Raw genomic sequence first — 16,905 nt, 5'->3', positions numbered from 1 at the left:
AACGACAAAGCAAATGAGTAAGAGTAACTGGCAGGTCCCTAATACAATCAATTTTGATATTCTCTGCCATCACCAAAAAAGGTCTGAAGGGCTTTGAATTTTCAGTAAGTGCTGTTACCAGAGCACTGTCTCACCACCACCACCACCACCCCCCCCCCCCCCCGTTTCACCCCGCTTCCTCTCTCATACCTGCAGAGCAAGGCTTGGCCAGGAGCCAGCTGGGTACGTAAGAGTCCAAAGCAGGCTCTGTCAGCAGGAAAATCCCCTGGCTACAAGGAGCAAACGCTGCCAGCCAGTGCAGAGTTCACTTTCCTTCTGAGAGCATGCTCTTGCATTTGCATGGTCCCTCTGGATTACAGGCATCCCAGTTATTTCTCTACAAACAATTTTTAGGACCAACAACCACATTCATCTTTGCTCTGTAAAAAGCCTGAAAGGCAAACTGTTCCCAGGGTTACACCTGTAGCAATCCCCATTGAAGCCAACGAACTCATACAACACAACAACAAGGAGGATTTGACCTTGTGTGCTTGTAAGCCAGACCACTTTGATTTTCTTCCTCAGCTAGGACAGACAGGCAGCCCGAATAACTTTTTCTCTTGCCTTTAATTAAGAAACAAAGACATTATCCACATGCTTTCTGTGGCTGAATATACTTCAGAAAATACAACTTTTCCAAAAGTGGTCAAAAATTCAAAAAGTACAGCTTTATACACCAGTTTATTCCCCTACATACCCTGGAGGAAAACAACCCAAAACTCCAAGCAGATCAACACACAAACAAGGGGGAAGGTGGGCTTCCCTTGACAGAGGCTCTATATCTGTCACCATTCCCCAAAAACTGCTCATGGCACAAAAAACCACAAAATACTCTGTTTAAATTTCTCTGCTCCCCTACTCTGTTGTGCTTATTCTTGCTTACGTGGTGTTATCTCTTTCTTCAAGGAGCCTGCTCGCACTCAACACAAGTAAAGGCTGCAACAGCCAAGCCTAAAGACTTGCAGGAAGCAGACAAAGCCCTCTAAAGCTGTGACACAAATCCAGAGAAGACTGGAAGTTCAAAGCGAAATGAGGACAGTTTGTCCATGACTTATGCCACCTAGAAACCATTCTTAATTTAAGAAAAAGTGTTAAAGGGTTTATCTTACAGAGTGTCACCCTGCCGAATCAACTAGGCTCTGCCTCTCAATTTTTTCCCTGATTCATATACAAGATGGCTAGGGATTCTATTTTAAGATCAAAATCAGCATAAAATCCTCCTGTTCTCACTTACATACTTACATTTTTAATGCTCTGTTTAAAGAGTCAAAAAAGTTGTTTGATGGACAGATTCCCAGCTATCCTCCAGACTTTTCTGCGTGACCTATGGGCACATGCTATGTGACACTTCCTGAAGGGCTGAAATAGCTCTGAATGACACTTGAGCTCTTACAGTGTAACTGAAGTATTAGAGTTTGGCTCCTAATGCACACTGTCACTTAACCCCAATTTTTCCGTGCCTCAGTTTCCCCTTCCTTTACAACAAAGATAACAGTATTTTCCCATCTCAGAAGGCTGATGCAAGGAACACAACATCCATGCTGATTTACTGGGTAATATGGGCAAAGTTATAGATGTCTTAACTTGCATCAGGATGAATCTTCACATACACAGAAAAAGACCAAAATGAGGAGTGAGTCATCAGCCTGTCCCTCTGAAACTGTTTTGCTGGACAGTCATTTCAGTATACAACTCGCTTCTCCAGGGTGCTCCCAGAAAGCGTGGGGGACACTGAATGGATTCACTGTAGTCACACAACAGCTTTACAGCTGCTGAAAAAAGGCCTATTGTAGGCCTGCATTTTACTATCTTGAGTAGCATACATAAAGTTGCTGTACAGCTTCCATTACCCATCTGATCCTTTCAGAAACAGGAGAAACAAATCAGGGCTTGTCAAAAGAAAATAGATTTAACTGTGATGGAGGAAATGTCTGGTTTTCAAAAAAAAGTAACAATTTATATAGCAGATGATAAAACACTAAAAATTCAGTGTAACAAAAATACTTTAATTCATTCTGCCTTCCCTTTTTTGCTACGTCATAATACTATGAGCCAACTTCAAGCTCCACCATCAGAAAGAAGCAGCAGACCTGCCATACACGTGTGCTCTTCCTGCAGTCAGTCTGCTCACGGCTTGCACCTCTACACATTGATATTTGCTCAGTAACTGAAATGGTATCAAAACCCACAGTGAACTCTTAATACATAACTATTGGGTCACACATACGAAGACTCACTCGACAGTCAGATAACGCTGGACTTTGCCAAACATGTGAGTAGATTTGACAGTCTTTTCTGAATGTCTTGATTTTTCTCTGTAGTGTCTGCCGAGTTAGGGAGGAAGGACAGTCCTGAATTAGGCACATTCCTCCCAGCATTCAAATACTCCACTCTCCCCCTTCTGGAGAAATGAATGCAGCTTCAAACAAATTAAAGGAGTATTATGTCAGCTCTTTCATTTTTCCTGGTGCACTAAATGAGGCAGCGCTCGGCTTCTCTGGCCCCCAGCAGAGGCAAATGAAGGCTCGTTCTGAGGTAAAACTCCTCCTTTCTCCTCCCATATACAAAGCATTGACCCTGCCAGCTGCAAAGAAGCTGAATTCAACCAGGGCCATTCAGCAGCCTATCACACCTGCAGCATGTTGTTCTGCTAACCCCCAAGAATTTAATGATGGTCAATCAGCACTCATCTCCCCAAAATGTAGTACTTCCCTCAAAAGCAACGAGATTGGACAAAAATGACAGGGTCTTTTTTTCTACCTTCTGGCTTCAGAGTCACATGAATGCAACAGGTGCTGTGCTGCTCTGCACTCAGAAGGCAGAAATATTTTGCTTTTCACTGAAAGCTGAGACAGGCACTACCGCTTGCTTTGGCTGCTTGGAATCTTAAGAAAACATCAAATATCAAGAGTAGCAGCCTGATAAAATGCCAGCAGTGGCATTTTTCCCCAGCCTTCCTTCATTTCACAGTGGTGCCTCTCTCAAAAGGCCAATGGAGCTGAACGGACTGAGACGATTTTCCATTCTAGGTAACTTGCACGTTTGCTATGTTGGCATGACTTGACTCTGATCAAAACTGATGAAAAACCACAGCAGTGGAAACAAAGACTCAAGTGAAGAGAGAAATGAAACCCCAGGACAACCTACAGAGAAAGACTCAGCTCTTATTTTTGGATTTGGGCAAGCTTGCCTACCCCAAAGGCTGGGCAGCAGACAGGACTGCCAGCCTTCCTTGCCATTCTCAGGGGAAACAGTTCTGGGGTGGGTCTGGGCAAAACCACTGTGGTACTTATTGCATGTGACAGGACAGAGCCAAGGGCAGTTAATAATAAAGTGGATTCCCAAAATACGATTCCATTTTGGGATTAGCTATGAGGGCAGAGATATGGCATCACTAAGCTCTCTGCACACCTCTTTTCCCCAGATTTCACAGGAACGGGCCTACTTGCCCTCCCTTGCTTCTGCTGAAGATCTATCAGGGTCAGGCACATGTTCTACATGGTATTTACTCTTTCTCTTGCCTTCTGCTCGTAAGCACAAACACCATAAACTCTGCTCTTTCCTTAACAGCTGAGAGTGACTTTATTGCATGATTTTTGGAGCAAGGACTACCAGCCCACGTTCACTGCTGCCATGTCCTAATGCCACCTGTTGATTACTACAAGCTGACACAGAGACATGCTCTCCCACTTACTCAGAGGGGTGTCATGTCTTTCCAAATCATAAACCCTCCAGCCTCACCAGATACTGACGTCAGGCTCTGCCTGGCACCCTCTTAAGTGCCTCCTTATCCCAGCACCTTAGCACAGCATGAAGGTCTGACAGAGACGGACTGCATCACAAGTCAATGGCTTCATCCCATGGCAAGCGGCCCTGCCATACAACTGCCTGCACCAAGGAGCAGCCCTCCCTGGCTCACAACCTCTGAAAACCAGGAGTACCAGTGGATGAAGAGCTGAATACTCATGGCATGATTTTCAATGTCCACATACATTCTGGGTTCTTCAAATGAAGAAAAATTCTCTAGAAAAACAGTGGAAATTACATGTTGTTTGGGACAGATGAGTCTGGTACCTTCTTCCTATTGCCTTCTGCTTTACTTACTCATCTCACCTACCTTCTAGCTATATGAGGTTGGTTTTTGAGATCTAGTTGTTCGCTGCTGTATAGAAAGATCTGAACAATCAATATTCCTTATACATTTATGTATCTCCAATGACACAGAGTACAGGACACCTCAGAAGAAACCTGTGGTGACCTTTGTTGCAGGAAACTTTGGAGGCCTGACTATAAGCTGTTTTTAGAACAGAAATTTGACTAAGCTACAACCAGCTCAGCACCACAGTAGTTTGGTCTTACTTTTTGAGAGTAGCAGGACTATGCCAGCAGCTTGGCAACTAAAATCTTCCAGGCAGAGGAAGAAATGTTGTCCTCTGCCTGGATTCAGTGAGTTGTTTGGCTACAAAAATTGGTTGGTTTTTGTAGTCAAACCTACTCTTTTAATCAAGAAGAGACAGGACATTGAGAAAGATAAAGTTTTCAGTAAATCTACTTGTCCAAACTTGTATTTTCTTTTAAAAAAATCTCAAACATTGTACAACTACTTCTGTCATCTCTACTTCTTCTTTTTCTTCAGCACAAAGTGTAACAACAGTATTTTAGGAAATATCAGGTTTGGTCGTAGGCTCTCTGGGCTGCCAACTGTCAGATCCAGAAAGCAGGACTGTCACATCTGCCAGACTGGCTCTCACAGCTACTCCTTCAGAGAACATCATATATTTTCCCAAGTCATGCTAGCAATAATATGACATTTCACCTTCTCTGCCTCAGGACACATCAAAAAGAACCTATACACCTTTAAATAAAGGATGCCCAGCCAGTGTCTTATGATGACTGACAGCCTCAGTTCAGAGCAGTATCTAAGCACCCTTTTTAATTTAAGAGTGTCAGCACTGTCCCCATGTGAGCACACACTCACATCAGTAGGTCAAGTACAAACCGCTAGACATGGGTCATTACTGGTTAAGCATCTAACGTGCACTCAGCATTGTATAAGCTCCTTAAAGAAGATATGATCCTTCTTTCAGTAGAAGATCTCTTCTTTCTAACTTCTCAAGACAGCCTTCCTTCTCAGAGGCCTACTCACGTCAACCTTCCCTTTTCAGTAATAATTACAAAGAAAAGGGAAGAAAGAATACTAAGAAGGAAAAATGATTGAGTTTTACTGTTATAACTATAACGATCAGATAACTGAAATGCATCTTTCTTTCCATGCTTTCATCACGCTACGTCCCTATAGGGCAAAGATAGATACCCTCTGCTTTTGTTAGATCTCCAGATAATCTATCCGGCCTGGGCTTTTGGTTGCATTGTGAGGTGGTCCTGGATTCCGTGAACAAAACCCAGTTCTTGGGAGGAACTGAACTGGAAGCATCATGTTCCCCAGAGCAGGCAGCCAGCAGCACCAGACTGCTCAGAAGAAAAAGCAACCCTGAGACATGCCTGGTGTGAACCTCAGGATCCCAGAAGTTTTTACAGATAATATCTCCAGTCAGTCCACACTACTTACTAATGTAGGCATAATCATAAAACCCAAATATTCTGTTGTCGTTCATCTTTATGCCACCAAAAAAGAAGATATTATTTTCTGTTATAATAATGGAATAGTGTAATACTGACAGCAGCAAGAGCATCTTGAAGTGAACAATATAAAGAATAGATCAAAGTAGTTTCAGCTACAATAACTAACTTAATTTCTGTAGTTTTACAATAAGTTCTTCCATTCTTTAAAATATTTTCTCTTCGTCCTGCACCAAAATAGTAAAGAACAATAACAGAACAGAAAAAGTAAAATGAATCTTGCAACAAAATAGTAAAGAATTATTATGGAAGCTAAAAAGTAAAACAAACTAGATAACAAGACCAAAAAAAAAGTACTACCTAAATCTCATAAAAATAATAAACTTTAGTCATGATAATAAACTTTAGGCACTAGTTGTAAAAGCAGCTAGCAGAAAATTTTAGGCAGCAGTGCTTTTTTAAAGTGACTGTATTCTCATCTGAGCTTATGTCAAATGTCCTCTGGTATTTTTTACTCACAGTCAATCTTATGTTCTCTTTCAAAATGTCATTAAATAGACCCTCAAAATCTTGAAATTTATCATAACTAATTCAATTAATAAGGCAGTCATCACACTTTCAGTGCATGCAAGGCTAAGAATCCTCTGACATGATGACTAACTTTCTCAGTTACTTTTTGCCCCCTGTTAAAAAGTACCTATTACAAAGTCTGTGGAGAGAGATATGCAGGCCACATGGAGGTCTGCAGGCCACTGGCTAAAAGCCACCTGTCTACACAATCCACCACATTTGTTGAAAACATTATCAGGAAAGAGAAAAGGATCCTGTCCTCATAAGCTGTTAGTTCCTAGCAGTAACAAGAGCATAACATCGCAGAGTTTCACTGGAAGATACTAAGAAACACCTTGTGATGGAAACCTCCTTTCACTCCTGGTGCAGGAAACCAACTAAACCTCACTGATCCACTTGCTTAACTTTCCTTAAACAGTTCTGGACCTTGCAGCAAATTTGTAAGCAAGAGCAACGCTGTGCTGAGGCCCTGGTTGAGGCGAAGTGAAATGCTCTCCTAGTACTCAAATACTTCTTGAAAGCTTCTTTCTTCCTTCACATGCCTTTCACACAGGAGACAGGTCTGAGCTTGGAAGCCCAAGCATGGAGGAAGTATGTGTAAAATCCACAGTCTCACTTCACCACCACTGTCCATTTTCATGACTGAAAGAGGCAGTGTTAGTAGGGGAAGCTGTGCCCTGCCATGACTGCTACCATGCTGTTTGTCCTCTCCCTTCAAAGCATTGTGTGTTGTGGTGGGGAAAAAAGTGGTTTTCCCCCTGGAGTTAAAAAAATGGTAACCCCCAAGGGGGTGGTTTCTCTCTTGGTGTTGACCCAATCAGTGCCTCTACAAAATTTAAACATATCACACCAGACCGGAAAAGAAGGGATGATGAGGTAGTTGTTGGAGAGAAGTGGTCATGTTTTAGGTCATGAGGGGAGAAGAGCCAGGAGCCCCACTAGGGGCTGGACCCCCCCAGCCCCCAGCTGGGAGCTGCAGGAACCTGGAACAGTGTTAGACTGGGCCAAGCATCTGTAGCTAAGAGCTGGGGGAAGTTTCTTTGCTGTGAGTGGACAGCCAGAGATACTGAAAGCGGTGGCGGAGCAGCAGTGAACGGAGAACTGTGGCAGAAAGCCAAGAAGATAAGAAACAAGCAGCAAAGACGGCATGCAGCTAAGCAAAGAGACACAGAGAGGTCTGATGGAGAAAGAGAGAGAGGACTAAGCTCAACAAAGACAGTTCTGGAGTAAGAAGTGAATCAACTCTCCCCAGAACCCCTTAGAAACCCCTTCTAGGAGGACGAGGTGGACTCCTACTGGATGGAAGTCCTGAAATGCAGCATGGAGCAGAGAAAGAGGAGCTGAAAAGCTCATAGACATCCTGGAAGCTGGACCGGGACGGCTGGACGGAATGTGGGGGAAGTGGCCTTGTCCGCCCCCGCTGCTGCCACACTGGCAGTTTTGAGACAGAGCAGAGGAGCTCTGATAGAACACTTAGGGCAAAGACTAAACTGAAAGCTGCCCTAAACGTTCTGACTCAGGGGGTAAATCCCCTGAGGAAGGGACTGTCACAAAGACCCCTGCACTTCGTGATATGATGTGGTGAGGCAAGCTTTGTCCCTGCTTCGCAGTCCACAGGAGAGAGACCTTCAGTTGGAGCCGAAGGGCTGAGAGGGGTGAGAGAAGACCCCCTTGTGTGTAAGGGAGAGAGATCCAGCTACAACAATCCAGCTACAACTGCTGCATTGAAGAGTGAGACACTGCTGCCCTAAACGTGGAAAGGATCTTTCCTTCTTCCCTTCTGGACTTTTATTGGAGGGAGAGGAGATTTGATCCAATGTAAATACTGCTTTATCATAGGAGAGATAGTTAAGATTGTGTATATAATGTATTATAATATTTATTTGTGTAATAATTGTAATATAATTCCCTTCCCCCCATATTGAGTCTTGTGTTGTGTCTGGAAAACCCCTCTCACACTGGGGTGAGTTGTGGGAGGGGGGCTTGGACTTGGGAATTGGATTTTTGGGAGTCTCAAACCACCACATGTATCCATATTAGTTTCCTTCAAAAATAAATGTTTCTATATATTAAACCAGCCAGAGACACTGTTTCTAATATGGTTAATTTTTAACACAGAGCAGAGCAGCTTTGTGCCTTACTCCTCATCTTGCTTTTTCGAGAGCAGCCTGAGAAAGTTTGGGACATTTAATAACTGATCCGTGTGTTTAAACCATATTCAGTAGTGACTCTATGCACAGGACAGAAAAGGTGAGAGGTTGGGCTCTAACCTCCCAGCTCAGCTGCGCAGGCCAGTGCTGTGTTACATCACCCACATAGCCCTGGTCACAGCACTCTGTCTCTCTGCCTCAGGCTCCATTTGTCTCCCACAGAACACGTGAAACAAGAATGAAGGTGCTGTTGATTTAGAGGAAAGCTGGAAACTTAAAATACAACATTTACTAAATAAAACGTGGGAGAATTAAAAGGATTTAAGATATTCTCCCTCTTTAAAAGATCAAGCAGTCCCACAAGCAGTGGAGTCCGTGAAGGCTGGTTTCTTGTGGCTTTGCCTCTCATGGGCACATGACCCCATGCACAGTAAGACACATGTTCCGAGGAAAGCTAGCCCTGTGCTGGGAGCACCAGCAACGGCTCTCACACCACTGCACTCTCATATTTACGATAACACAAGTGATCCTTTCCTTCAGAAAGGTCACCAATTTCTGCCATTGTCCTATACCCAACTGATTGTTTCATCAAACTGCTAGAGCTCAAGGACTTTGTGATCTCAACCTGTCTTTTAAATTTAGCTGGAGGTGCCCAGTGGATTCCAGCCTCATTGCAGAGACTCAGAGAGACAGCAAGACAGTGTACTCCAGAAAGAAAACAAACTAAAATATCCATCTTGGCCCATGAAAAATGACGATGAATTGGTAAGAATGGTAAACAAATGGATCTGATGTTAAAACTTAGAATTGCAGTGCCAGTTCTGCAAGATTCATCAGGTACAAAACCAGGCATAGCCTTGCCCAGGGAGGTTTATTTTACTTATGCTGGTTTGAAACACAGCTTTCCTTTTACTTATTGCGAATTGCATTTATGAACAATATTAAATCTATCTTCTGGGGAATTAAATTGCAATCTTTCCTCTGTTCCATTTCTTTAACACATTCAGTTTACTACTGTAACTTATTTGTGATTTACTAAATTGCAATTACAGAAAATAGGACAACATTTTGTTCCTATGCAAGACAGGAAAAGTGCATCTGTAGATTTTGGTACAGATAACAGATTCAAATCTGCTTCAGATGACAGAGGACAAGTAGGTGTCTGGGGTTTTGGGGGAGAGGTGAGATAGAAAAAGGGTTTTTCCCCTGGAGGATCAAAACAAAGTATTTTTCCTTAACATGATTCATAATATAAGACAGATAATGACATCTTCAGGAAGAAAAATAAGTTTATGGAACATTCACAGTGTTGCATATGGCTACATATGCCTTATTAATTTTGGTGAACAGACTTCATAAGCAGAAAAAAATTACTTACAGTCTAATTTAGTTTGGATATTGTACCTCTTTACATACATACACATGTACTAATAAGGGCTGCAGTGCAGTCTAATATCTCCAGCATTTATCTAGACCGAGGACAAAACTGCTTTCAACCCACAAATATTCATCATGACAAAGCTAGCACTTAAGAGTTTTGTTTTCCGGCATCAACCTGCATCAATTTTAACATTATACTGTCTCTGCCACCATTCCTTGATCTTACATCTAGGGCTTCTCTTTTACAGTTAGTAACTACACCACTACATAACTTTCCTATCACCCCAGTCCTGGAGAAAATGAAAGCAACCCTTCAGCCAGTCTCTGCAGGATGACTAACATTTGCAAGGAAACCAACTGCTAAATTTTCTTTCAAATTAGCAAAATAGACAACATTTCGCTTTCAGTAACTGGTAATATTACTAAAAAAGCCAGTAATCATTACATAATTGCTTCAAAAATCTACAAACACACCTCTTTGTACTAGTCTCCTGACTCATATTTTATGCTAAAATATACATGCCTCGACATATAGGTATATATTTCAATGTAATCTACACTACATTAATCAATTTAAGGCTTATAGAAAAAATCATGAGATTTTGAAAGTCAGCAAGGACCATTTTGTTCCTTTAGGGTTATGCTAACCATATGACATACGACAATTTCAGCTTAGAATCCCCTCCACAGTGGCAATCATCCTTCCATTTCATGCAAGTGAGAAAACTTGCATGAAATCCAAGCTCAGAAATTTGCTGCGTAGTATTTTCAAAAGGACATCCAAACTCTACAGAAATATTTCATCTACCTATGAATGTACTATTTTCCTAGGCCTTTTCACAGAGAATCTTCTCATTATTATTAAAAACAAACTGTTCTTCATTGAGAAAGAGTGAACTGTTTCCCCTGCTCTCCCAAGTTCCAGCGAGTAGGATTTTCTACAAGCATTGACACATTCGTACTATAGAAAAATGTTTCATTAAAAAAAAAAAAATCCTTCACTCTCATTTGAGTATTTTTTCAGGACTGTTTTCCACATATGTTAAAAACTTCCTTAAATTAACAGTTGCTATTTAAAATCCATGTCTTTGAAAAATAACAGCAGCTGATCAGCACACAAAACCATAATATTTTCATTTGTTGCATCTTTTTGGAGCATTGAAGATTATTGGCATACATGAACAAATGGACATGCATTCCCTCCACTTCATATCCCACCAACATCATGAGCCACTCACTGAAGCAGGAAAAGACCTGTGATTTGGGGGTCATCCTGCATCATATGGTTTTGAAGCAAACTCTCCAGAATGAGCCAAGGAGACTTGTTCAAGTCCCAAAACATTTAGGTGAATAACTTTAGGGGCTCCAGAAAGTGAGCAGGACTACTCAGATTTGCAAGTTAAACGCCCACCTAGCCAGAATTGTAATCCAAGCCATCAGTGGTACCGCTGTTAACTGTCTGGAGCAGTTGAACTTGTTCCCTCTGCTCCCCCAGCTTTTCCCTTCTTTTTATTTCCAGGAGCAAGATGAAGGGTATTTGTACTAATCACCCATTAGTCATAGGAGTCTGAAAGGTAAACTGACACATCCAGTCGTTTTTACTGTTTCCAGTATTTACAGTATTATTTCTCCAGGACTGTGAAGCAGCTGCCAGTGATTACTAGAATCTGGCACATAGAAGTTCACGTATATGATAAAACATGATCAAACAATATGCACCTCATTAAAGGAAGTTTGTAACTCTGTTCCCTGCCCTAATACTTTGTTTTTATCTCCTGGAAATATTTACCACATACCTGATTAGACTGAGCTGCTTATGTATTTTGAAAATACAAATTATGCCATCAGTCATTTGTTGTATGACAGTAAACTTGCAATTACACAACTCTGCGAGCTCATGCAGAGCACCAAGGCACAACCCAGCCCCAAGTGTCAGCATAGCACAACTAGGCTACCCAGTCTTTATTGATCTTTGAAGAAAACTTGGGCAATAAAACAGCCTACACTCTGAAGAACAAAGCTTGGACCGGCTCTGACCCTGAGCCAGAGTAAGCAGAGTCATGTTTTTCCAGTTCACCTCTGCAGGCAAGGTGAGAGGGAAGTGCTTGCAGAGGAAGGATTGGCTGGCACACTTTCCTAGATGTATAACAACCCTATCTAAGACTCATTTCTCAGAGTTGGACGTTTATGCCAAGAATTTAATGGACCTCAATCCTATGTCAAAACCTACTGACATTCTTTCTTCTCCCTCTCCTCCAGTTTTCTTCTGAGTTTTTATGGTCCTCCATGTGAGGATTCAGTCCTTTCCATGTGTGCAGAACTTTACATCCAGGGAGTCACCTGCGGCTTCCACGAGAAGGATCCAACTCTTTTGGACTGTGATGGCTCAACAGAATATGCTCTACAGCCACCTGGATTGACAGCTAGATTAAGGACTTTGAGAAATCTACCCTTCGACTTTTATATTCATCCTCCTCTCTACGTGTCCTAGCACACTTAGAATAAAGCCTCTCCCTACACAAAACTGGCAATAATATTTATGGTGAACTAGCAAGCCAAAAAGTAAGAAATTATAGTGTATGTACAAAATTCATGCTGCTGTATTTATTTCCCCTCTCATGTATCTATCATAGCACAATTAAACTCCCCCAACACTAAACAGCTGGTTTCCTCTCTGTTGATGTGATACACTATCTTGATTCACAGGATACTGGATTCGCCCAAGGCTGCAACTCATTCAGAAAGCCAGCACAAATGCCATGTCCCATTTAAAATCCAAATGAGGCTTTAAAACATCAGCCTAAATCTACATAAGCCTCATCCCTGACTCCTTCAGAGCAGAGAGCATCATCCGAGCAAGCCTTTCTGCCCTCGGAAGGCCCAACCTAACTGGTCAGTATGAGTGGCATGACACAGGTAGCCACAGAGGATTGCTCTCTGCATCTCCTTGAGATGTAGAAGGGAACAGCGCTTGGTCCCGCACAGATCTGCACAGCACCAGCGATCTATTTATACAGCTCTAGCAGGCTGAAACTCTGCATAGAAACTGCAGCCATCTCTTCAGCTTTCAAACTGAAGAGGGGTGGATGTCTCTAACTCTGATTTCCATGGTGTTCCCTGCAAAAATGACAATCATTTTAATTTAGCGTGGGGGAGAGCTGCTGGCATGTTCTGTACGTCTTTCCCTACACCAGCTTCAAGATTCTTACATCTCAAGGATTATCAGCTTTGTCACTGGGTTTTAGATTCCACATCTGTGATTTATAATATGGCCACCCAAATTAAATTGAGGGTAACACTTCCCCTCTATGTTCACCTAATCAGTAGGCACTGCAACTTTCTTTTTCTTTCCTTAAACAGTAATAAAACAACCCCCCGAAAAAAGTAATTTAGAGTCATACTATACCCAACTGTCATTTGTAAGACTTTACTGTATCATTAGTCAGAGCTTCGGGTGACAATATAACCCACAAGACTGAAACTTGAGTGGCTTACACATGTCATCAGAGCCTTAGATAAAAATGCCACTTTAGAAAGTGGGAGTATTTAATTTTTTATAATACTTTTGTACTAGTATAACGCATTCACTTAATTTAAATCAGTGACTTCTTTTCTTAAGGAATTTTATCTGTTTGATCTTTTCCAAATATCTAGTTCTTTTTTTCAGATCTAATAATGCTGAGTACTTCGAAGACAATTTGCTAACGCTTATTAATTATAATTCCTACAAACCTTTAGGATTTGGGTTTGGTGAGGGTTGTTGTTTTGGGCTTTTTTGCGTTTTTGTTTTGCTTTTTATTTTTCCTCCAAACTAGAGAATAGCATTGCAAATGCAAAATTGCAAATCCCCTTCCCCAAACACCAAGTGGCAGATTTTTGAAGTGGCAGATTAGTTATGTCTCATAACTTCTGCCTGGTATAATGGCTGGTACTAGGTTTGCATGAACACATACCCACAGGCTAGAAAACACCACGAGCCAAATTCTCAGCTACTGTAGAAAGGCTAAACCAAAATGAAAACTGGCTGTGAAAGAATGCTGTGGCTCAAATTCATCACAGCCATCGTTGTGGACGTTATAACTACTTACACAGTACTAAGAATTACATATCAGAACTTCATTATTGACTTTCCTAGTATTGAAAATGCTTATAAAAATGGAAACAAACAAAAACTGGAAGCAAAACACATTAAGAAAAAAAAGTCACTGCAATGAAATCTGGAAGAATCACTTAATTTTATGGCAATTTTCTATTAGCTCATATTGCTCCACGGCAGCTTCACTGTATTCATGGAAATGTGCATGGGCATGCATTCACACATATGCACACACAATTTTGGGAAGTGGAGGGCAAAGAAAGAAATAGATTTGATGAACAACCAAAGAAGTAGAAATTAAAGAACTGATTCAGTAGACCAATAAAGCACGTGATTCATTTCCGTTATCTTCAGTGGAGCTTGACTACAGTTACAGTGCTTTGATGAATGAGGGTCTCAAAAACACAGTGCTCCTCAATCCATTTATCTGATCATGGCTTTACATGAGGCAAAACATTTGAAAGGGACTAAAGGTAAGGAAACAATCAGGTTTAGCAAATAAAGGTTTGTAGGAATTCTTCTGGTTAGGAAAAAAATAAGAGTGGCTTCCTAAATGTTCATCACCTCTAGCAGTTTTTGAATAATTCAATGGTCTTTCTGGCAGCTTCATAAAGCTGTACGTAATCCGCACGAGAAGTTCTACAATGTCTCAGCATTTCCCGGGGACTTGGAGCAGTAGGATAGCCTTGCAACACAAGCAGAGATTAATCATTTTCTAATGCACAGTAATAAATAATGTATCCCCCATAGTACATAAATTAAAGCTGTAATTCCATCCCCATACTGTGATGACACCAGAAGCCCAAGATGGAATTTCAGCCTCATTATGAATAGTCAGGATACACATTATTCCTAAAATTATGTTCTGAGAGTTGATGATGAACTGAGAAGGCATTACCAAAAAAAGAAGGATGTGTAATTACAAGCAGAAAGCAAAACTATTAAGTCAGATATTGTTTGCAGAACTTCCTAAAATAAGCGGCAAATCTCATCCCTCAAAAGCCCACTCAGCGTATTTGTAGCAAGGCAAGAAAAGATCACTACTACTGTCAAAAAACTGAAAGTTGTTCTACTACCACAGGGCAATGCCTTCATCACAGTGAACAGTAAGAAACTACACGTTGAAAATCAGGTTTATACGTTACAGAGTCCTTAAAATGCTGAATATAAGTCCTCCTACAACCACACACAGTATTTAATTCAGAAGTCACACAAGTATTGTACAGGTGCACGACAGGCATAAAATATCAGGATAAAGTCACAGTATGTCTCAAAACCACATTCCTATCTGACAAGAAAGCTACTGAGAAAAGCAAAATACTCATGACGAGAAGTATACATATTCTGGTGAATATATATATACACACAGTTTACACACTGTAAAGGATCTAAAAAATTTTCATTAAGAACATGGTCCTAATATTCTTCTTGCAGATAACTTCAAGAAATCTTACAAAGACTCTAAAGACATTTTACAAGTCTAACAAGAAGCATTTTGATGGAAATAAAGTTAGAAGTATGAAGACTGAGAGCCAAAACAATCATGTATCTAGAGTTAACTGCTATATTCACCCTGACTTTTGTTACCAATTCCCATGATTTTTTGCAAATCCCACAAGATTTCAAGGAGGTCTGGAGCCAGCTGTCTTTCAGAGACAAGAAGAAAATAACTTTCTGACCATCTTCCACAAACAAGGCATGAAACTTTACAGGATCACCCATGGCCTGGAGTGGTTCCATGTTCTGAACTTTTTTGCATGGTATTATTCACAGATTTATCTCCCCTCCCTGTCACCACATTCTTGATAATGTGAGACTCCTGTCACACTCACTCTCTTGTGCTCTCTCTCCCCCTTCCCTGACTAAGGTTTCTAGCTTACAGAGCTGTAAAGAGAACTAAAGATGGGGAAATCTGGAGATTATGACAAAAAGTCAAATAAACTGGTGCAGGAAGTTGATATTTTTAAAAGCTGAAAATCTTTAAGCTTAGAGCAACTGTTTTTGAATATCTGATGTTTTCCCACACGCCACTGCATTATTTGTTCCTTGCCTCCCAACCCTTCCTCTTTCCACTTCCCCTTTTTATAATGTTAAAGTCTTCAAACTTGAACACCTGAACTTATATTTTCTACACTCATATTTGAGCACCTTAACAATAATGGTCTCATATTCAAGGGGCCACTCATCTGGAGAAGCCTACTGATTTTCCTGTTCTCTTTTAATCAATCATTCTGATAACCAGCAAAACTTAAAATCTAAATATAACTACTTATGTGCCTACATTTGCATTTAAGGACATATGTTTTCCAAGAACCAAGCCTTTCATGACTATTCAGACAACAAAAAGTACCAAAAATAATGAGAAAAGGACAATGAAAGCAAGACAATCAATGTCTAAAGCTCCTTGCCTCCAAGGTATCTCCACAAGAAGCATTTCATCACCTCTAAATAGTAACCTGAAACACTCAAGAGACTTACGTAAGTCATGAGTCAAGAACTAAAGCAGTGAGTGTCAAAACATTAAAAGACACAGTACCCTCTGCTCCTAGTAGTAAAGGAGTACTGAGAATATGCAAAGTAGATCCTTGCACGGACAAAAATCTCAGAGATCGATGAATGGTTTGGGTTGGAAGGGACATCTAAAGATCTATGCCAACCCCTCCCCTGCTATGTGCATAGACATCTTTCACTGGACTATGTTGCTGAAAGCCAACCATTCAAAAATCATCCATGCAAACTAAGCTACATGCTTCAGCAACAGTAGTACGCTACCAGAAAACCTTCAACCTGGTGTGATCTTGGAGGCTTATTATGTCTCAAATAACAATATAAGCTCTCACAGAAGTGTTAACATAATGCCCAAAGCATGCATAAATCTGTTTTTTACAGGGGACTCAGAGAAAGAAATGGCTTTCTATGGGATCTCTTAGCTAGTAGGTTATGTTGCTTATGAAATATTGTTAATATGGCATGGCAATCCAACACTAAAAGGTGACCCTGTAAATAAATGCCAGCTGCAAAATAAAATACCTATCCTGAATAAGCACAGCGATATTGATAATGTAAACAAAATGCAGAGAAGAGATATAA

At 41.0% G+C, this 16,905-nt stretch overlaps 1 protein-coding gene across 20 annotated transcripts in view; it reads right to left on the bottom strand.

Annotated features, from left to right (window-relative positions):
* ATXN1 (ataxin 1) overlaps positions 1 to 16,905 on the bottom strand; it is a 348,923-nt gene that overhangs the window by 164,994 nt on the left and 167,024 nt on the right. The window lies entirely within an intron of this gene.

Source organism: Pseudopipra pipra, chromosome 1 (genome assembly GCF_036250125.1).
Source record: "Pseudopipra pipra isolate bDixPip1 chromosome 1, bDixPip1.hap1, whole genome shotgun sequence".
Lineage (NCBI taxonomy): Eukaryota > Metazoa > Chordata > Aves > Passeriformes > Pipridae > Pseudopipra > Pseudopipra pipra.
The sequence above is the reverse complement of the archived record's forward strand: the minus strand, read 5'-3'. Positions and strand labels throughout refer to the sequence as shown.